The sequence below is a fragment of the Mustela lutreola genome, chromosome 13 (assembly GCF_030435805.1).
Source record: "Mustela lutreola isolate mMusLut2 chromosome 13, mMusLut2.pri, whole genome shotgun sequence".
NCBI lineage: Eukaryota > Metazoa > Chordata > Mammalia > Carnivora > Mustelidae > Mustela > Mustela lutreola.
This window is the reverse complement of record NC_081302.1, coordinates 50,097,979-50,122,048: the sequence shown is the minus strand read 5'-3', so window position 1 is coordinate 50,122,048 and position 24,070 is coordinate 50,097,979.

Sequence of the window (24,070 nt, the reverse complement as noted above, 5' to 3'; positions counted from 1 at the left end):
GTTACTTATGTGACCTTATACTTTCTCTTCGTATTTATCATCTTTTAATATCACATTAAGTGGTGACTGGATAATAACAGACATATAATTAAATGTAATAGAATTGAAACAGTAAGTAAATACCTACAGTTATAGCTAACTGACTTTTGAGAAGGTTTCTAAGACAATTCAATGGGGAACAGATAATCTTTCCAATGAACAACTATGGGACAAAAGAATAATCACTTACAAAAGAATGAATTGAACCTCTCCTTATACCAAAAGTAAAAATCCAGATAACTCTATTAAAAGTTAGCAAAATTTGTGATAAACATTTCTCCCATGAACATATACATATAGCCAATAAGCACTTAAAAGATATTTAACATTATTAGTCATTAAAGAAATGAAAATCAAAACCTCGAGAAAAATACCACTCTCTACCCACTAGAAGACTATAATCAAAAATACAATGGTAGTGTTGGTAAAGATGTGGATAAATTGGAACTCTTATATATTGCTGGTAGAAATGCAAAATAGTATGCCACTTTGGTAAAAACAGTTTAGCAGTTCATCAACTGTTAAACATAAGAGATACTATATGACCCAATGATTTAATTTCTAGTTATCTGTCAAGATAAACTAAGGTTATATGTAAATATTCATTGCAGCTTTATTCAGAGAACCCAAAAAGTGGGGACAATTCAAATTCCCATCAACTGATGAATGAATAAACAATATTCAACTGTATAACCATTCAGTGAAATATTATTTGGCTATAGAAACTGAATGAATGGACTTGAACAACATGAATGAATCTTGAAAACATTATGCTAGATGAAAAAAAAAAAATCCTGTCACGAAAGATTACATATTGTAAGATTATATTTCTATAAAATGGCCTGTATAGGAGAACCCATGAAGACACAAATAGATTAATGATTGCCAGATGTTATGGGGGAAGGGGTACGGTGAATGTGAGTGAAATGAGTTTCATCTAAGGTGATTGAAATGTTCTAAAGTAAAATAGTGGTGATGTTTGTAGAACTTCATTAATATCTTAAAAATCACATAATTGTATACTTTAAAAATAGAGATTGTGGGGTTCCTGGATGGTGCAGCCAGTTAAGCAGCAGACTTTTGGTTTCAGCTCTGATGGTGATCTCAGGGTGCTGAGATCAAGCCCCAAGTCCGGGCTCTGTGCCCAGCACACAGATTCCATACTCTCTCTCTCTCTCTCTCTCTCTTTCTCTGCTTCTGTCCCTCCTGCTCCTGTGCTCTCTCTTTAAAATAAATAACTACATCTTTAAAATAAAATGGAGATTGTTATGGCATATGAACTCCATTTCAATAAAGCTCTTGTTAAAAATATTAATAATTACAGACTAGAGGTTGTGGCTAGAAATATTTTACTAGGCAGAGGAAAGAGACCTGTACTGGGATAAGCAATACTTCCACAGCATCTGTACAAACTTCCTTCATCTCAGAGTGAGGCAATGCTCTATGATAAAGAGCACCCACAATGCTGTCAAACAGCCCTGGTTAAAATCCTGACCCTGCTATTTATTAGGATCATAAACTTGATCCAGTTTCCCCATTCATAAAATGGGGATGTATTGGATTGTTGTGAATGTTAAATGAACTAGAACATGTAAAGTGTTTCAACAATGGGTGGCACATGATTAATGTTAGCTATTATTATTATTTCAGAAGAGAGGTTTGGGGTCAATAGAATACCCACAAAAGTGAAATGCCTTCTTAAGATACCATACCAGGGGACACATGATGTAACTATAACTTATAATCAGTGATGTTAACTTTGATCACTTGGTTAAGATACCATTTGACAGGCTTGTCTATTCTGTGGTTATTATATTCCTCTATGTGTACTCTATTCTTTAGAAATGAGTCAGTAAGTCCAGCCCTCCAAAAGCTCTACATCCTGGAGAGAGGTGTATCTACATTTATTATTTGAAATTCTCTATAATAAAGATTTGCTCTCTTCTCTCTTCATATATTTAAACACTTCTTTATGTCAGTATGGAATTGTGTTATGCATTTTATATTTTGTGTTTATGGACAGGATGATGGCTCTCCAGTTCCCAGAACCTGTGCATATTACTTTACATGGCAAAAGAGATTGCAGATATGATTAGGGTTAAGGCACTTTAGATGGGGCAATTACTCTGGATTACTGTGGTGAGTTCATTCTTCTCTTACAAGTTCTTGCGAGTACTTTTTCCCGACTTTAGTCAGAGGAAGATAAATAAGACTTAGGATTAACTGTCAGAATGCAATGTTGCTGTCTCTGAAAATGGAGGGAAAGGGCCACTAGTCGAGGTAAATGAAAATAGACTTTAGAAGCTGGAACAGACAAGCGAACAGAATCTCTGGAGTTTCTGAAAAGAATACTACCCTTCCCATACCCAGTTTTCCGCTAGTGAGCTTCCTTTTGGACTTCTGACCTATGCAACTCTGTAAGATAATTTGTGACTTCAAATCCCTATGTTTGTGTTATTATAGCAAGAGTGAAAAACTAATAATAGAATGTTACAATCCAAAACTATTTCATTTGATTATGAATAAACTTATTTTATTTTACAAATTGTTGAGTTTTGGCCATCGGAAACTCTTTCAGACTGGTTCCCATATTTCTTTGATGTGCCATCTCTTTGTTTAGTGAGAAATTCCTTACTCTCTGGCACTGTAAGATGCTCTATGTTCATCTTGCATTTTCCTCACACCAGCCCTAAACTCAGTCATTCTTCCAAGAACTTTGGTTCTGCTTATTGTAGAATGGTATTTAGAAAACAGGATGAGTTTCTGGGTATTTTTGTTGCTGCTACTGTGTCTCTACTTCTAGGCCTTCTTAATGGACAGAAATAGAAAATATATCTAAACATAAAAACTCAAATATACACATAATTACTGCAATATCTATAAATCATGTGTATATTAAGCAACATGAAGATAATGATGTCTCAAACTTTAATCCATTATGACAGTTTATTTTAGTTTTCCTCTTGCTTATCTCTAACATCTTCTGACAATTAAAAATCTGGCTTTCATTATATTCCATTTGTTTCCTTTTTCAACACTAATAATATTCACTTAGAGTTCTTTCAGAATTGTTAAAGTCTACTCATGTGAGAAAAAAAAATAAACAAGAGCAAGTTCTGTTTGCCTTGAGCCTTAGAATTTCCAGTAAAATCAACATTTTCCCCAAAGTTAAGTAGATCAGCTTCTTTTCCCTCATGACTTTCAGTGAGGCTATGTCATCAGTATATGAGACAGATGAATCTTTCACAGTATATAATGCATCATGTAATCTACAATGTCCTGAGTGTGTGTGTGCATGCCCATGCACTTAATATTTATATTTTAAACTACATTCTTTGGGATGGAGAGTTGTGTTTTCAAAAATGCAAATTATATATTTTATCACCCTAAAAATTCTCCTGTGCATAAACAATCAACTCTGCTCCAAATCCCTAGGAACTTCTGATCTTTTCCATTCTTTATAGTTGCCTCTTCTAGAATATCATGTGAATGAAAATATATCATATGTATGTAGTCTTTTGTATCTGGCTCCTTTCCCTTAGAGAATTGTATCTAAATTTATCCATATGGATCTATGAATTAGTAGCTTAGTCCTTTTATTTCTCTGAATAAATTCCATTGTAAAAATGCATTGTTTATTCACATATCTGTTGAAGAATATCTCTGTTGCTTCCATTTTATGATGGTTATCAATAAAGCTGCTATAAACAGTAATGTACAGAATTTTCTGTGATATAAGATATAATTTTCATTTATATAAGGGTGCAATTGCTGGATCATCTAGTGTCTAGGGTTAAAGTTATGTGATACTGTTTTCCAGAGTATGTGCCATTTTGCATTCCCATAGCCATTAATGAGAGTTGCTGTTGAACTCTGTCTTCATTAGCATTGGTTAATATGAGTGTTTGGATTCTAGTCATTCAAATAGATGAATAGTGGAGTTACATTGTGGTCTTAATTTGCATTTAGCTAATGATAAATGATGTTGACTGCCTTTTTATACCCTTATTTTCCAGTAATATATATTCTTTGGTAAAGAGTCTGTTCAGATATTTTGCCCAGATTTAATTGTTTGTTTTCTTATTATTTTCAAGGAATGTTCATATATTGTGGATGAGTATTTTATCAGATATGTGATTCTAAATATTTTCTTGCAGTTTATGCCTTGGCTTTACTTTTTTTTTTTTTAATAATGTCTTTCACAAGTTAAGGTTTTGTTTTAATTTTGATAAAGTCTAAATTTTACAGATTTTTTATAACATTCAACTTCTTAAAATGGTTTGGGTTTTTGGTTTTATATCTAAAAATACCTTACCAAAACCAGACTTCCAAATATTTTCTCCTTTGTCTTCTCCAGAAGCTTTACAGTGTTACATTTTCCGGTTTAGTCTTTAGTATCCTATTGAACTAATTTTCTATATGGTGTGAGTTATCTATTGTGTACATTATTTCATAAACGTTCCAGGATCTTTTTTGAAAAAAGCAATCGTTTTCCATTAAATTGCCTCTGCATATTTGTCTAACTCAGGTGACCAGAGTACCTTTTTTAAAAAGATTTTATTTATTTATTTATTTATTTGCCAGAGACACAGTGAGAGAGGGAACACAAGAAGGGGAGTGAGAGAGAGAGAAGCAGGGTTTCTAAAGAATAGGGAGCACAATACAGTGGCTTGATGCAGGGGCTGGATCGCAGAATCCTTGGATCATGACCTGAGCTGAAGGCAGATGTTTAACCACTCAGGCACCCCAACCAAAGTACTTTCTTTTTTTTTTTTTTTTTTAAATATTTTATTTATTTGACAGAGAGAAATCACAAGTAGGCAGAGAGGCAGGCAGAGAGAGAGGAGGAAGCAGGCTCCCTGCTGAGCCGAGAGCCCTATGGGGGGCTCCATCCCAGGACCCTGGGATCATGACCTGAGCTGAAGGCAGAGGCTTTAACCCACTGAGCCACCCAGGCGCCCAAGAGTATTTTTTAAAACTAACAATTTATTAGAAATACCATGGGACTGCATTAGCTATTATCTTGGTTTTCTCAGAAAATCCATTAATACTTCTCATATCCAGTGACTTTGAAACTGATTTCAATAATCAATTTACTTTAACAACTTAGTTTCTTGTGCTATCTCATTTTCATAACTCCAAATAAAATATTAGCTTCACTTTTTATGTGTTGCTCTTAGAAAAGTTTTTATACTATGTCTTCTTGTGTCTTATGAAAATATATATTTGTGTGTGTGTTTAAAACTTCCTTTAAACTAATAACAATAATATTTCACATTACCATTTTCAAGAGTATTGTGCTGTAGACTCTCAATATCAATAGTATGTATATTTTTCTTTAGTTCTTTGTTTTTCTTTTTAAAGATCTAATGGACAAACTCTAGGTTGACTTCTTTTCCCCTGTAATTCTTATTTCCTAATTCCCATGTTTTTGTCCCTACACTGATTATGAGTAAACCTGTGACATCCTTCTAACCAATTTTATATGACAAAATAACAGGGAGTCACCCATTGATTAGGGTACACTACCTAAAGTGAGGGGAACCCACTCTCTCCTGTGTTCATGTTTTATAAGCTTCTGTCTTAATAGACTGGAAACGGAGGCCTTCTCCTTGCCAGCTTGAGGAAATAAACTGCCTCTTGTGAGAGGGCTTATGGGGAGATCAAATGGTTAAGAAACTGTAGTGGTCTCTAGGAGCTGGGAGTGAATCCCAGTCAACAGCAGCAAGAAAATGGAGACCTCAGTTCTACTCCCCAACGGAGATGATCTCTGTCAAGAAAGAGACAAACCATAAATGACTCTTAATCTCACAAAACAAACTGAGGGTTGCCGGGGGGAGGGGGTTTGGGAGAAGGGGTTGGGATTATGGACATTGGGGAGGGCATGTGATTTGGTGAGTGCTGTGAAGTGTGTAAACCTGGTGATTCACAGACCTGTACCCCTGGGGATAAAAATATATGTTTATAAAAAAAAAAAAAAATTAAAAAAAAAAAAAAAAAAAGAAATGACAGATTTTCCCACATGAGCTTCTGATGGAACCATGGTCCAGGTGACGTTTTGATTGCAATCTTTGTAATTGACACTGAAGTAGAGGACCCAGCTAAGCCAGGCCTGGACTTCTGAATTGGGAAGTATAAGACAATAAATATATGTTGCTTTAAGCTGCTAAGGTTATGGTAATTTGTTATATAGCAATGGAATACTGATATGGACTGACTCATAAAGTTTGTCAGGTTGTATAATGCACACATATAGGGAATCCCACTCAGTCAAGCTTTATGTAATGCACAACCCATACAATTATGTGGCAGTTCTGTTTTCCCATATATTAAATTTCTTAGGGAAAAATGTTCATATTTAGCTCCTCTGTATATCCATACCAGCTTATTTATATACAGTAGAGTCTCATTTAATTCACCAAGTTGAAATGAAATAAATTACATTGAGGGGAAAAAAAAGAAAAGGCAAATTCTTATAAACTTCTAACACATTTCATAGTTTTATTAACTCTTTAATGTTAAAAGTTCCTTAGAGATCATCCAGTCCATTTTGTATGTTTTGTAAATAATGAAATAAAACACAGTGCTGTTCTGTGACTTGTCAAAGGACACATTCTTAGTTAATGTTTTAGTTGGTCAGTATTTTGTGTATTTTGACACCCAGTCATATGCTGTGCCTAGGACATTATCTTGTCCATTTTTTGTAATGTGTGCATTATGAAATTACTATACTCTAACTGTGTAAAAAACGTAAAATACAAAGTGTTTTTATTTATTAAATCTATAAATGTGACATTTTGTTTTTAAATAGCAAGAATTCAGAATAGTTGTATTTTGAACAACTATTGTTCAAAATAATGATTTTCCCCAAAATGGTAGATTCAAACCTAATGGATTATATTGTATGATATGAAATCTTAATGAGTTTCTTGTTTGTTTGTTTGTTTATAGGGGTCAGGAGACAATTTTTCAAGTGTATGTGTTTCAGCACTTTTTGTGGTCAGAGATACTCAATGCCTTTACTGTGGATTATCTGTATGAGATGTATTTACAGCAAATAGCTTGGAAGATAGATGTCTCCCTCCAGAATGAAAGGTGAGCATGCATACTGTTCAGTATAAAAAGGCTAGGCTAAAGAAAAAAAAAAGTTTGGATTAACATCAGGATTAACATCAGGATTTCTCCCATTTAAGCCACCTACTGAATGTGAAGGGATCAGTAATCCTCTTCATGTGACTCTATGGGAAAGAAGGCTCCAGAAACTGCTCCAGAAACAGCAAAAATACTTATAACTCTATCTACTGCTATTTCTGGTAATAATAATGTATTTTTTCTCTGATCCAGGAGTTACATCTTTTCTGTCAGCATCAGTGAAATGGTGGTATGTTACTTTGTTAGACTGCAAGTAGGAAAAATTCCAGATCCTTCCCAGTTGCTTGGGTAAAGTTACTGTGTATACATAGTTACTGTATTTTTACAAATGGCACACTATATTTTTCAAGAAAATGATCAAAACAATTAAATAAAATAAAAAATAAATAAAAATTTATAAAACAATCAAGATGAAATATTAATTCAGCCACCTAGGGAAACTATCCTTCACCATTTATCTAATTTCATATACATATATATGTATATAAAATTGTGTATATATATATATATATATACTTAATAGTAACATATATTAGTTTATCTTCTATTCCCATGTTGTTATTCACCCTACCTTTAAGAATTCTTGCTTACAAAATTTATATTTTATGTACATATATTTTAATTAAACGTTTTTCCCCCAAAGTAAACTTTCTTTAACATCATATGAATTTAAAAGAAAACATTTGCAAGAGAGAAAGGAAAGATGAAGAGTTTTCATTTAAATTGCTTTCTTATTTATTTTTTTTAAATTCTAAACACTGTAGTTTATGTTTACTTAACACATATATATTCCACAAAGTAAATTTCCTTGAAAAATCCATGTGCTAATCTCATTTTACTAAAGTCAAAGGAATATATAGTTTTATATTCCAGTAAATGTTTCACATTAACAAATAAAGTTTCAAAAATGCATAGTTAGATTAAAAATGGGCAAATGATAGATTCCTTATTCTGATACTAAAATATTTATTCTACTTTTGGTACTATGCAGTCACTTCAGGAAAATTCTTTGTTTTTTTCTCAGAAATTTCCTCAAGAGATACAATTCTTAAACTATACTAAATTAACATTACTGCTGTTTTATGGAAGCCATGATTATTCATAGTGTTTTCATTTGTCTACTTGTGGTTCTATTGGGAAAGAAATACTGTTCATTTTAGAAAGACCTTCTGCCATGATTACAGAGTCCTGCTGTGAGGTTTAAAATGTGTGTAATTCTACAATATTTGTGAAAATAATCACACTGTTTACATGCAGTGATGATGTTAATGAAACTGGGTCATCATTTTTAAACAAATGTTTAACCCTATTAGGGGAATAAATATTCACTGTTGAAATAATTTGCTAATTGCTTTCCCTGATTCAGAGCCTAGTTGGCATTTGATTTTTTATTCACTGTATACATTGTTTTATTCAAATTTAATAATATTTTTTATTTTAAACAATATCTCATCTTATAATAACATTTAAGACCACGTATTTTGAACACTCAGGGTTAATAAAAATATTTTGATATATTTATGAACATCAACACACAAACAGGATTATATTTATATGCTATACTTTAAATTGTTTACTTTTATTTTATATGCTATAAGTATTTTTGTAAATTCTTGCATTTTATCTTACATAAGCATAGAAGTATTTGGGATACTGAAAAACCCAAATTTTGGTGTCTTGCAAACTTGGGATAACGTCTGGACTCTAGCAGCTTTATTTTGGACATGTATTCTAACTTCCTTAAACTTGTTTCCTTTTATTTTATATAAAAATAATTACAACAACCTATATACATAATTATACTGATTAACGAAATAATATATTTATTGTTGATATATATGTATCTCACATGGGGCAAAGCCTATAAAATATAAAATATTCAATACATGCTAGTTCTTCTCATAATAATAACTATGGCTTTAACCAATCCCTATCACTGTACATGATGTTTTAAATTTCTTCCAACTTTAGATTCTTCTTAGCCCATATATCTTGTTGAACCTTTCTAAGTATGGAATGAACAAAATCATAGAAATCAAAATACTGATCAAAGCATACTACTTAAGATTCTTGATTAACTATAGAAGTTTACCATCATTACCTATAATTATTTACAATTGTATTGATTATATGAAAGCTTCCTCCATCTGATACAATTTAAGTATTAATCTTTTAAAGACTTATTTATTTATTTTAGTGGGGCAGGGCAGAAGGACAGAGAGAGAATCTTAAGCAGACTCTGTGCTGAGTGTGGAGCCTGGCTCCGGGCTCCATCTCAGGACCCTGAGATCACAACCTGAGCCAAAACCAAGTGTTGGTTGCTTAACCAACTATACCACCTAAGAGCCCGTATTAATATTTTAAACAAAATCCTTGGAAATTTGAACAGACTGTTTCATCAAGTATGCATTTCCTTGATTTTTAATAAGACAAAGTTTTATGTAGTTGTCTTGCATGTGGAATTTAGTTCCATGTATGAATTTTTCTGAATCTATGTATTAATTCTACTTATATGATAATAAAAATAGTACATTTTGTTACAAATATTGCAAATAGTTTCCTCAAACTGTTATACGCTAGTTTTCCTTTCTGGCATTTTTAAGGATGCACTATTCTAAGTCATTTATTCTCTTATTAGCAAAACATACATGTTTTTCATTAGTTATTAATTATAAAAATAATACATATTTTAAAAATTGAAATAAACACCTCCTTTTATGATAATAGTCAAAATGTAAATAATTATTTTTCAGACTTCCTCAGATAGCTAATGTTCATTCTGATAAACCCATAGGAATTTAAGAGGAAGTTATGCTCTTCAAAATGACACATTTTCTGCCCACGTGGTTGTAAAAATTTAAAAATCAATCTGAGGAATTTAAAAAGAAACTGAGGACTGTATGTATTCACTAGTCTTAAATAAAGAAAGAAGTTAGTGGTAATACTTGATTAGCTTGCTCATGGTCCCTAGAGCAGCCTAGACACCTTCAGTAAGACTATTTGGAATAAGTGTGGATGGCTTGAGATGAGACTAGTGATTTCTTATGCAGCATGATGGTACACAACTGATTTAGTCAGTTGCTAGCTCCACTGGAGAAAGCACAAAGGAATCAGCTGTACCTCAAATAGCAAAATGCATACTTCTAAGTTACTTCCCTAGTCATGACTTACTTGGTCTTTGATTGTATTCCCCCTTCAGTTATTGGGGCATAGGCTGTTCCCCTCTAAAACATTTAGTGATAGTGTTCAGTCTCTCTTTCACACTCACAGTGTTTTGGTGTGTCTATATATTACATCTTGACAACAATTATGATTATGATGCCAATATATTAAAATAAGTACACAAATTTTAATGTCATGGAATTCCCTTACATTAACTTATAATTTAATGAAAGATATTGTTTCCAAACCACAAAGCTCCCATGTGGTAGGCAGTATTATAAAAATATATGTATTATTTAAGAATATCTTTTCATTTGTAGAAGTATTCTCTGGAGTAATTTCTTAAATATTTTGGATCACACGAAAGAAACATTTAAACTAATAGATAATAAGTAAGCAACTAGTACTTCTAAATCAATCACTAAACACCATCATTGTGCTAATTCTCCAACCCTACTATACCCAAAAGTATTCCCTTCATGCACTCCAAAAATAAAAAGAAAAGAACGAATATAAAATTGAAAACCAGTGATAAATTCATTCACTTTAAAAATGACCTTGAGAATTATTGCAAAAACTACACTGTAGACAGTGGTTGTTGGATATTTTATGTACAGGCATACGTGGGAGAAATTACAGGTTCAGTTTTGACCATTGCAATAAAATGATTGTCACAATAAAGTGAGTCAAATGAATCTTTTGGTTTCCTGGTGTATATAAAAGTTAGCATACTGTAGTCTCTTAAGTGTAATGGCATTATGTCTAAAAATAAAATGTACATACCTTAATCAAAAAATACTTAAGCACTAAAAAAATATTAACCATCATCTGAACTTTCAGCGAGTCACAATGGCTGATCAGAGATCAACATAGCAAGTATAATATTAATTTAAAAGTTTGAGAAATTGTGAAATTTACCATTTGTGATACAGAGACATGAAGTGAGCATATCCTTTTGGGGAAAAAAAAAATGGCACCAACAGACATGCTCAATTCAGGCTTGCCACAAAACTTCAATCTGTAAAAAATAAAATATCTGTGCAGTACAAAAAAATGAGATATGCTTGTAGTTGTTATCACAAGTTTTTGTCAAACCATTTCATCTGTGCTAATCCAATCATTTTAAAATTTTATTTCTTACATAGGTAAACAGATCGAATGGAGGCATTTTTACCAGATTGCTAAGTTTATTTTTTAAATTAATTTTTCTTTGTAGTATTGATATCTTATTTTGCATTTGTAAATGTTCCATGCACAGCAATGATTTATCTTACTTAATATCAGTCTGTTGCTAACACTTTCCCAGTGTTCCCAATGTGCTGCAAATTTTGTTTCTCATTATTTAAGTCTTACTTAGATTGATATTTTAATTTTTACCCATGAAGCTTTTGTCCAATTTTCACTTTGACAAAATTATCAGCTTTCATTTGCTGTCAGATTACCAGCTCTAGTGTCTTATATGGAGAGGATTTCCCTACTTTTTGCCTTTGCACAAGTGTTTTTGCACAAAAGTGGGTGAAATCTCCCAAAAGAGAGATAAATAAAAAGAAAAACAGAAAAAAAGAAGGAGGAATTTAGATTTCTTTATAGCCAGTTTCCCCAAATAATTTTCAGAAGCAAATTAGGAAATGGGGAAGATACAATAAGTCTAAAATTAAGTGGATTTATAGGATAATCTTAACTTTTGACTCTTTCAGAATCTGATTATGCTTGTAAATTTATTTCCAGGTAAATTTCTTTTCCTTCAAACTTTTGGAAATTGAGTCTTGTTTCAAATTGAATTCTCTTGAACAGTGATATCCAAATGCCTGTCATATATTTTACTCAGACTTCCCAATGGTCAAGTAGATGATTTTGATCACTTCCAGATTCATCATCTTTCCCACATGAGACCTACCCTTTACCACAAAAGTTCATTGTCTTCCAATAAGAGTCAGTCCACTCAACTCAGTCCTAAGGGTTAAAAGGCTGGTCTCCTGCCACTGGCCATTCTTGCACAATCAATTTTGGCTTTGGAGCTGGAGGTAATGCCTAGGTGTCCCAACCAGAATTTGAATTATCATTCACATTCAGGTTTATTGCCCTCATTCGAGAATGTGGACCTCTATCATTTGTCACAGGAGAGGGGATTCCTGATAACCTTATCCTGTTACTTACCACTTGGTGGTTACATAGGATATCCCCAATCATCCTCAGTTCTGTAATACAATTATTGTTTTTCTTAATAGATAAATGGATCATTAAATGTCTGTATTTTGCAAAAACCACATGAAAAACAGGAGGGCTTGCACTTTCCTAAACTTTCAGATGCTTTCTTAGAAACATTTCCTTGGTAAATCTGGAAAGTCCAATCTCCAGATTTCTTCTGAAGGCCAGGTTATCTGTAGGTGCATGTGACCACCCTTACCTGTGTGGCAGATTGATTCAGTATGGAGACAGCTCTTCATGTCTCTTGTATTTATTTAAGTCTTGCCAAGTGGCATTGATATTTTGTTCAAGAAGTTTGTACAGTAAACACCCTTGGAAGACAGAGACAGTGTCTCCCTTGAGGGCAGAGGGCAGATTTTTTTTTCTTTCTTTTTTGACAGATTTTTTTCTTGACCAAGACAAGAAAAATGTATTTCTCCAGGCCACATATTGGGTATATTTGCTAGCATCTTTTTTTTTTCTTTAAAGATTTTATGTATTTATTTGACAGAGAGAAATCACAAGTAGATGGAGAGGCAGGCAGAGAGAGAGAGGGAAGCAGGCTCCCCGCTGAGCAGAGAGCCCGATGCGGGACTCAATCCCAGGACCCTGAGATCACGACCTGAGCTGAAGGCAGTGGCTTAACCCACTGAGCCACCCAGGCGCCCCTGCTAGCATCTTTTGATATGATTGAGGGCTTCCTAGGTTTGAGGTTCTTCAGCTCTGACCCAACTTACAGTATGTGCAACATCTCCCTTTGGGAGCCAGGGTAATTAATGTAAACATAAACCTCATGCTTTCTGCACTGCTGAAAGGAATGAAATCCTTGGTTTCTGACACAGGAGTCTTCTGTCAGCATCTATGAAGCTGTGCCAATACCTGTTATTATAGAAGTTGGGTCAAAATTCAGACCCTTCGCATTTTAGGCAAATTTATACTCTTAAAATTCTCAATCAAAACACACTTGACTCAGTGATAATGATTTTGGGAAAAAAATTTTTAATTATCCTGCAAAGCAGAGTGGACAAAAGTGATGTAGAAGGACCAAGTATATAAAAGAAACAAGTAAACTGGGTCACACGAGATAAAGGAGTAACAGAAGGAATGAGAAAACTGTGATGTAGCTGTTCTGCATAATGGGCATTTTATATCACGCTTAACATTTTTATATTATGCTCCTTTTGATTTTTTTTCCCTCTCATTTATTTAATATTTGCTTGCCAAATAAACTACAGAATTAGGCCAAACTTGGCTTAAGCACTGGCACTGTGTGAATCTAGAGCACAAGTTTTAAATTTTGTGATAATTATCTATGTAGCTAAGTGTGCTTAGTTTCTGCAAGCAGAATAAAGAGATCCCAAGAGAAGGTTTTGAAAAATCTCTTGCTTCTTCCCCCTCTTTCTGGGTATTTTTCCTGAAATTAAGAGAATCTGAGGCATTCAGAAATTGTTTTCAACCATTTACTCAATACACGTTTTTTTCTTCCTCTAGGCTATTGCATTTGGTCAGAATAGTAGACTCCACAGGACTCTTTTAATTCAGTCTCATCATAGTTCAGTGACATTGCTGAAATCAGCAGTAACTTTTGAGAAGACACCTACTCTCTGAACATCAGTTATCCCACAAGGTCAAAACACTTGCATCAAAATGAATGCTAAATTTTTATGGTTTGTAATCAGTTCATAGCATAGTTCATGTACCACATAAAAATTTTTAGCAATGTGTAATAAATAATCATCTAAATCCATAAACTGTTTGCAAGAAAAAATTATTCTTTCTGTTTTCCATGACTCAAACTAATTTTGTTTTTATGCTCTTTCCACTGAAGTGATAGAAATTTTTAACTTCAAATATTCTTAGAGTCTCCTTACTTCCCTTATTCTTATTGCCAAAGTTTCAAAGGTCTTATGCAGTGACAATACATTGGAATGTTCCAGTCATCTGTCCATAGATTTCTGAAATGTCCCTTTACCTGATAAGCACAGGCCTTCAAGTCTGGTGATTCCCTCCCTGATGTTGCTTGAATTACATTTGTATTACAAGATCAGGAAAACAAAGGATGGATCACCTGGGTGGCTCAGTCAGTGAAGCTGCTGCCTTCAGCTCAGGTCATGATCCTGGGCTCCTGGGATCAGTCCCACATCAGGCTCCTTGCTCAGCAGGGAAACTGCCTCTTCCTTTCCCGCTGCCAGCCACTCTCTCTGCCTGTTCTCTCTCTGTCTCTGTCTTTACCCCTCCCCCCACCCTGTGACAAACAAATAAACAAAATCCTTAAAAAAAAAGAAAAAAGGAAAACAAAGGACAATAGGAGGAAGATGACTGTGTGGGTGGGGGGGATGCATGAAGGGAAAGCCATAGTGCAGGCAATCTCTGTAGGTAGATTTTCATCTTTTTTTCTTTTAAGATTTTATTTATTTATTTGACACAGAGAGAGAGAGAGAGAGAGATCACAAGTAGACAGAGAGGCAGGCAAAGAAAGAGAGGGGGAGGCAGGCTTCCTGCTGAGCAGAGAGCTTGATGTGGGACTCCATAATAGGACCCTGAGATCATGACCTGAGGCAAAGGCAGAGGCTTAACCCACTGAGTCACCCAGGTACCTGATTTGCATCTTTATAAAGTTTTTCTTTGTCTATTTTGGGCCCATCTAAGTATAAAATCTCTATATTGCTATCCAGGTTTTATACTTCCTAGCTATTTATATTACTCAACTATTTCCCACCACCTAGAAACTTTTGGCTTTGTTGTCATGTAACCTAAATAAACCTGGGATGCTTTGATACCATTTAAAGACTCATGTCAGTATGAGATCTATAAAATGTACAGGTGCACATGCATATATGTCCAACACAAATAAGACTACATTTGAAACATACATTTTATAACAGTATTCTGGAGGGTGGAAAAGGGATTACATCACAGAAAACATAATGAAACTCAGTTAAAATGCCTTTTATCCATCTACCTGTTAAAACCACAGTGGTTCATAGCAACTCTCCAGATGTTTCATCTCTTCTAAATTCCCATGTGTGTTCTTCTCTCTTCACTTTTCTTACCCCTCTCATATTTGACTTTTTCTTCTCTCTTATATTCTTTCTTTTTCTTCCAGAAAGTAGTGTTACTGTCTTTCCCTATAAAAGGATTCATCATCTCTCTAATTCTATTTTTCTTATCATCAGTCATTTATTAATCAATTTTGGTGTCAAAAGGTGGTCAGCTTATTTATTTTTCTTCTCAATATACCTATTACTTAAATTATAACTTCTTCCATTGACACTGCTTTCCAACAATGCATATATATATACTTCGAAACAAATACAGGCTCCAATATTCTTTTGTTAATATTTGATTACTATAATCTAGTTTGCCCTTCCACATTAATAGTTGAGAGTTGATAAATTCATTCATATTTTAAATAATTTGATATTCTTCTTTCATAGTTCTGAGATAATCACTCAAGAATTACTGTTAATGAATTGCTTATTTCCAAGGAAATATTTAAAGTCTGTTGTGTTCCAGTTAACTTTCAGATGACCTTTAAACCCTTAGAAATGTGCTTTAAAATATCATATACACTCATATTTATATTTGAATTTCATATTATAAATATAGTTTTCTCATCATCTATTTTTTTTTTATGTCAGCATCATCTATATTTTTTACTGAGATTTCAAAATGCTTTTCAAAATATGTGGCTGGAATTTCAGACTGAGGATAAAGTGGTTATTATTAACGTAGTGTCTAAAACAAAATAGACATTTTTCAACTACATATATACTCCTATAATATTGTATCTGAATCAAAACTTATTAATTATACAGTATTTCCTAACTAAGATAAAATTTCATATGCAATGTTATTACTTTTCAAAATATAACTTTTTCTTCTTTTTTTAATTTAATTTTATTTTTTCAGTGTTCCAAGAGTCATTGTTTATGCACTGAACACAGTGTTCCATGCAATACATGCCCTCCTTAATACCCAGCACCAGTCCCTCCCAACCTCCACCCACTTCCCCTCTGTGACCCTCAGTTTGTTTCTCAGAGTCCACAGTCTCTCATGGTTCATCTCTCCCTCTGATTTTCCCCAACTCACTTCTCCTTTCCTTCACCCAATGTCCTCTGTGTTATTCCTTTTGCTCCACAATAACATTATTTTTATCAGCCTCATCACAAATTTTAAATATTCATGTTATAGACTAAACGTGTATGTCCCTCCCAAATTCATATGTTGAAGTTCTAACCACCAGTGTGACTGTATTTGGAGTGAGGATGAAATTGTATTTAAATCAGTTCATTGGAGTGGGGCCCTGATCTTTCAAACTTCATGTCTTATAAGGAAAGGTGCCAGAGCTGGCTCACTCTTGAAGTCTCTCTCTCTTTCTCTTTCTCTCTGCATACACAAAGAAGAAGTCATGTGAGTATAAATCAAAAAGGTGAGAGTCTGCGTTCTAAGGGAAATTTGTCATCAGACACCATTCTTGCTGGCACCTGGATCTTGGACTTCCAGTCTCAAGACTGTGAGAAGATAAATTTATATCATTTAAGTAATAATCTATGATATTTTGTTACAGCAGCCTGAGAAGACTAATGTCATTTACCAACAAGTTTTTACATATTCAAGATAATTAGTTCATTAGCCATTAATTTACTTTCTAGAAATTTAGATTTCTCTATGATTACTTTTCTAATTAGGAAACTGTTATTGTTAGAGTTTTCTTTATGTATCTTTACATTAAATAAGGTTTAATAATGTATGTACCAATGATACAAATAAACCAGAAATGCATATAAATTACATGTAAATATAATTTCTCTTTAGGTAAATGTCAGTACACTATGAACATCATAAAATGGTGTTTGGGGAAAATAAGTAAAATGTTATTTGACTAAAGTTGGTAAACAGTGTAAAAAGCCTTTAGAATCCTTTAAAGAAGTGACTGGGACAGGATGTTCACAATGTTAGGGCAGAGCTTAAAGCTACCAGGGAGGAGGTTCACAATGCTCTCAATGAGTTCCAATCTAATCTAAACTCTCTCAAAGCTAGGGTAACTGAGACAGAAGATAGAATTAGTGATCTGGAATACAAACAGATAGAGAGAAAGAATCAGGAGGAAGCCTGGAACAAACAACTTAGAAACCACGAAAACAGAATCAGGGAAATAACTGATGCCATGAAGCGTTCCAACGTCAGAATTATTGGAATCCCTGAAGAGGAAGAGAAAGAAAGAAGTCTAGAATATATAGTGGAACAAGTCCTTCATGAAAGTTTTCCCAATCTCACGAATGGAACCAGCATTCATGTACTAGAGGCTGAACGGTCTCCACCCAAGATTATACATTCCAAAAAAAAATCACAACACCTGATAGTCAAATTGAGGAATTATAATTGTAGGTATAATCTCTTTAAAGCTGCCAGCGCAAAGAGGCTCCTTACTTACAGAGGGAAGTCCATCAGAATAACGTCAGACCTGTCCACAGAGACCTGGCAAGCCATAAGAGGTTGGCAAGATATATTCAGGGCACTAAATGAGAAGAACATGCAGCCAAGAATACTTTATCCAGCAAGACTGACATTCAAAATGGATGGAGAGATAAAGAGTTTTCAAGACCGGCAAGGCTTAAAACTATGCAACCACCAAGCCAACACTGCAGGAAATATTAAGGGGGGGTTCTATAAAAGAGGAAAAATCCCAAGAATAGCATTGAACAGAAATATAGAGACAGTCTACAGAAAGAAAGACTTCAAAGGTAACTCGATGTCAATAAAAACATATCTATCAATAATCACTCTCAATGTGAATGGCCTAAATGCACCCATAAAATGGCACAGGGTTGCAGATTGGATAAAATGACAGGACCCATCCATATGTTGTCTACAACAGACCCATTTTGAACCTAAAGATACACCCAGACTGAAAGTGAAGGGATGGAGAAGCATCTTTCATGCCAATGGGCCTCAAAAGAAGGCTGGGGTAGCGATTCTCATATCAGATAAATTAGACATCAAACTAAAGACTGTGGTCAGAGATACAGAGGGACACTACATAATCCTTAAAGGGACTATCCACCAAGATGATCTAACAATTGTAAATATCTATGCTCCCAATATGGGAGCAGCCAATTACTTAAGAAAACTGTTAATCAAGATAAAGAGTCATATTGATATGAATACACTAATCGTAGGAGATCTTAACATGCCTCTCTCAGAAATAGATCATCGAAGCAGAAAATCAATAAAGAAACAAGAGCATTGAATGACACATTGGACCAGATGGACCTCATAGATATATACAGAACATTCCACCCTAAAACAACAGAATACTCATTCTTCTCAAGTGCACATGGAACCTTCTCAAGAATAGACCACATACTGGGTCACAAATCAGGACTCAACCGATACCAAAAGACTGAGATTATTCCCTGCATATTCTCAGATCACAATGCTTTGAAACTGGAGCTCAATCACAAGGAAAAGTTCAGAAGGAACTCAAACACCTGGAAGCTAAAGACCACCTTGCTTAAGAATGCTTGGATCAACCAGGAGATCAAAGAAGAACTGAAACAATTCATGGAAACCAATGAGAATGAAGACACTTCAGTCCAAAACCTATGGGATACAGCAAAGGCTGTCCTAAGGGAGAAATACATAGCCATCCAAGCTTCGCTCAAAAAAATTGAAAAATCCAGAATACACCAGCTGTCTCTACACCTTAAAGAGCTGGAGAATCAACAACAAATCAAAACAACTCCACACATAAGAAGGGAAATCATCAAGATTAGAGCGGAGATCAATGAGGTAGAAACTAGAGATACAGTAGAACGTATCAATGAAACTATAAGCTGGTTTTTTGAATTAAGATCGATAAACCATTGGCCACACTAATCCAAAAGAAAAGAGAGAAAGCCCAAATTCATAAAATTATGAATTAAAAGGGAGAGATCACAATTAATACCAAGGAAGTAGAAACAATCATCAGAAGTTATTATCAACAGTTATATGCCAATAAGCTAAACAACCTAGATGAAATGGATGCATTCCTGGAAAAATATAAACTACCAAAATTGAACCAGGAAGAAATCTACAACCTGAATAGACTGATATCTAATAATGAGATTGAAGCAGTGATCAAAAACCTCCCAAAAAACAAGAGCCCAGGACCTAACGGATTCCCTGGGGAATTCTACCACACCTTCAAAGAAGAAATAACACCTATTCTCCTGAAGCTGTTTCAAAAAATTGAAGCAGAAGGAAAACTTCCAGACTCTATGAAGCCAGTATTACCCTGATCCCCAAACCAGGCAAAAACCCCACACAAAAGGAGAATTTTAGACCAATATCACTGATGAATATGGATGAGAAGATTCTCAACAAGATCCTAGCCAACAGGATCTAGCAGCACATTAAAAAGATTATCCACAGGGGACATACCTCAATATCATCAAAGCCATCTATGAAAAACCCACCGCAAATATCATTCTCAATGGAGAAAAACTGAAAGCTTTTCCACTAAGGTCAGGAACATGGCAGGGATGTCCATTATCACCACTGCTATTCAACATAGTACTAGAGGTCCTAGCCTCAGCAATCAGACAACAAAAGGAAATTAAAGGCATCCAAATTGGCAAAGATGAAGTCAAATTATCACTCTTCGCAGATGATATGATACTATATGTGGAAAACCCAAAAGACTCCACTCCAAAACTGCTAGAACTTAGACAGGAATTCAGTAAAGTGTCAGGATATAAAATCAATGCACAGAAATCAGTTGCATTTCTCTACACCAACAGCAAGACAGAGGAAAGAGAAATTAAGGAGTCAATCCCATTTACAATTGCACCCAAAACCATAAGATACCTAGGAATATACCTAACCAAAGAGGCACAGCATCTATACTCAGAAAACTATAAAGTACTCATGAAAGAAATTGAGGAAGACACAAAGAAATGGAAAAATGTTCCATGCTCCAGGATTGGAAGAATAAATATTGTGAAAATGTCTATGCTACCTAAAGCAATCTACACATTTAATGCAATTCCTATCAAAGTACCATCCATCTTTTTCAAAGAAATGGAACAAATAATGCTAAAATGTATATGGAACCAGAAAAGACCTCAACTAGCCAAAGGGATATTGAAAAAGAAAGCCAACGTTGGTGGCATCACAATTCCGGACTTCAAGCTCTATTACAAAGCTGTCATCATCAAGACAGCATGGTACTGGCACAAAAACAGACACATAGATCAATGGAACAGAATAGAGAGCCCAGAAATAGACCCTCAACTCTACAGTCAACTAATCTTCGACAAAGCAGGAAAGAATGTCCAATGGAAAAAAGACAGCCTCTTCAATAAATGGTGCTGGGAAAATTGGACAGCCACATGCAGGAAAATCAAATTGGACCATTTCCTTACACCACACACAAAAATAGACTCAAAATGGATGAAGGACCTCAATGTGCGAAAGGAATCCATCAAAATCCTTGAGGAGAACACGGGCAGCAACCTCTTCGACCTCAGCCGCAGCAACATCTTCCTAGGAACAACGCAAAAGGCAAGGGAAGCAAGGGCAAAAATGAACTATTGGGATTTCATCAAGATCAAAAGCTTTTGCACATCAAAGGAAACAGTTAACAAAATCAAAAGACAACTGACAGAATGGGAGAAGATATTTGCAAACGACATATCAGATAAAGAACTAGTGTCCAGAATCTATAAAGAACTTAGCAAACTCAACACCCAAAGAACAAATAATCCAATCAAGAAATGGGTAGAGGACATGAACAGACATTTCTGCAAAGAAGACAACCAGATGGCCAACAGACACATGAAAAAGTGCTCCATATCACTTGGCAACAGGGAAATACAAATCAAAACCACAATGAGATCACCTCACACCAGTCAGAATGGCTAAAATAAACAAGTCAGGAAATGACAGATGTTGGCGAGGATGTGGAGAAAGGGGAGCCCTCCTACACTGTTGGTGGAAATGCAAGCTGGTGCAGCCACTCTGGAAAACAGCATGGAGGTTCCTCAAAATGTTGAAAATAGAACTGCCCTATGACCCAGCAATTGCACTATTAGGTATTTACCCTAAAGATACAAACGAAGTGATCCAAAGGGGCATGTGCACCCGAATGTTTATAGCAGCAATGTCCACAATAGTCAAACATTGGAAAGAACCTAGATGTCTATCAACAGATGAATGGATCAAGAAGATGTGGTATATATACACAATGGAATACTATGCAGCCATCAAAAGAAATGAAATCTTGCCATTTGCGACAACATGTATGGAACTAGAGCCTATCATGCTTAGTAAAATAAGTCAAGCAGAGAAAGACAACTATCATATGATCTCCCTGATATGAGGAAGTGGTGATGCAACATGGGGGCTTAAGTGGGTAGGAGAAAAATCAATGAAACAAGATGGGATTGGGAGGGAGACAAACCATAAGTGACTCTTAATCTCACAAAGGAAACTGAGGGTTGCTGGGGGGAGGTGGTTTGGGAGAAGGGGGTGGGATTATGGACATTGGGGAGGGTATGTGCTTTGGTGAGTGCTGTGAAGTGTGTAAACCTGGTGATTCACAGACCTGTACCCCTGGGAATAAAAATATATGTTTATAAAAAATAAAAAATTTAAAAAATTTTAAAAAATAATAAAAAATTTAAAAAAAAAATAAAAAGATTATCCACTATGATCAGGTGGGATTCATCCCTGGGTTACAAGGATGGTTCAACATTCACAAATCAATCATTGTGATACAACAAATTAATATGAGAAGAGAGAAGAACCAGATGGTCCTCTCAATTGATGCAGAAAAAGCATTTGACAAAATCCAGCATCCGTTCCTGATTAAAACGCTTCAAAGTATAGGGATAGAGGGAACATTCCTGAACCTCATCAAATCTATCTATGAAAGACCCACAGCAAATATCATCCTCAATGGGAAAAAGCTTGCAGCCTTCCCGTTGAGATCAGGAACAAGACAAGGATGCCCACTTTCACTACTCTTGTTCAACATAGTATTAGAAGTCCTAGCAACAGCAATCAGACAACAAAGAGAAATAAAAGGTGTCCAAATAGGTAATGAAGAAGTCAAACTCTCTCTCTTCGCAGATGACATGATTCTTTATATGGAAGACCCAAAAGACTCCACCCCCAAACTACTAGAACTCATACAGCAATTCAGCAACATGGCAGGATTCAAAGTCAATGTGCAGAAATTAGTGGCTTTCTTATACACTAACAATGAAAATACAGAAAGGGAAATTAGAGAATAGATTCCATTTACTTTAGCACCAAGAACCATAAGATACCTGGGAATAAACCTAACCAAAGAGGTAAAAGACCTGTACTTGAGGAACTACAGAACACTCATGAAAGAAATTGAAGAAGACACAAAAAGATGGAAGACCATTCCATGCTCTTAGATCGAAAGAATAAACATTGTTAAAATGTCTATACTGGCTAGAGCAATATATACTTTTAATGCCATTCTGATCAAAATTCCATCAGTATTCTTCAAAGAGCTGGAGCAAATAATCCTAAAATTTGTATGGAATCAGAAGAGACCTCAAATCGCTAAGGAAATGTTAAAAAACAAAAATAAAGCTGGGGGCATCACGTTACCTGATTTCAAGCTTTATTACAATGCTGTGATCACCAAGACAGCATGGTATTGCATAAAAACAGACACATAGACCAGTGGAACAGAGTAGAGAGCCCAGATATGGACCCTCAACTCTACGGTCAATTAATCTTCGACAAAACAGGAAAAATATACAGTGGAAAAAAGACAGTGTCTTCAATGGTGCTGGGAAAACTGGACAGCTATATGTAGAAGAATGAAACTCGACCATTCCCTTTCACCGTACACAAAGATAAACTCAAAATGGATAAAAGACATCAACGTGAGACAGGAATCCATCAGAATCCTAGAGGAGAACATAGATAGTAATCTCTTCGATATCAGCCACAGTAACTTCTTTCAAGATATGTCTCCAAAGGCAAAGGAAACTAAAGCGAAAATAAACTTTTGGGACTTCATCAAAATCAAAAGCTTCTGCACAGCAAAGGAAACAGTCAAAAAAACAAAGAGGCAACCCACGGAATAGGAGAAGATATTTGCAAATGACAGTACAGACAAAAGGTTGATATCCCGGATCTATAATGAACTCCTCAAACTCAACACACACGAAACAGGCAAACATATCAAAAAATGGGAAGAAGATATGAACAGACACTTCTCCAATCAAGACATACAAATGGCTATCAGACACATGAAAAAATGTTCATCATCATTAGCCCTCAGGGAGATTCAAATTAAAACCACATTGCGATATCACCTTACACCAGTTAGAATGGCCAAAATTAACAAAACAGGAAACAACATGTGTTGGAGAGGATGTGGAGAAAGGGGAACCCTCTTACACTGTTGGTGGGAATGCAAGCTGGTGCAGCCTCTTTGGAGAACAGTGTGGAGATCCTCAAGAAATTAAAAATAGAACTTCCCTATGACCCTGCAATT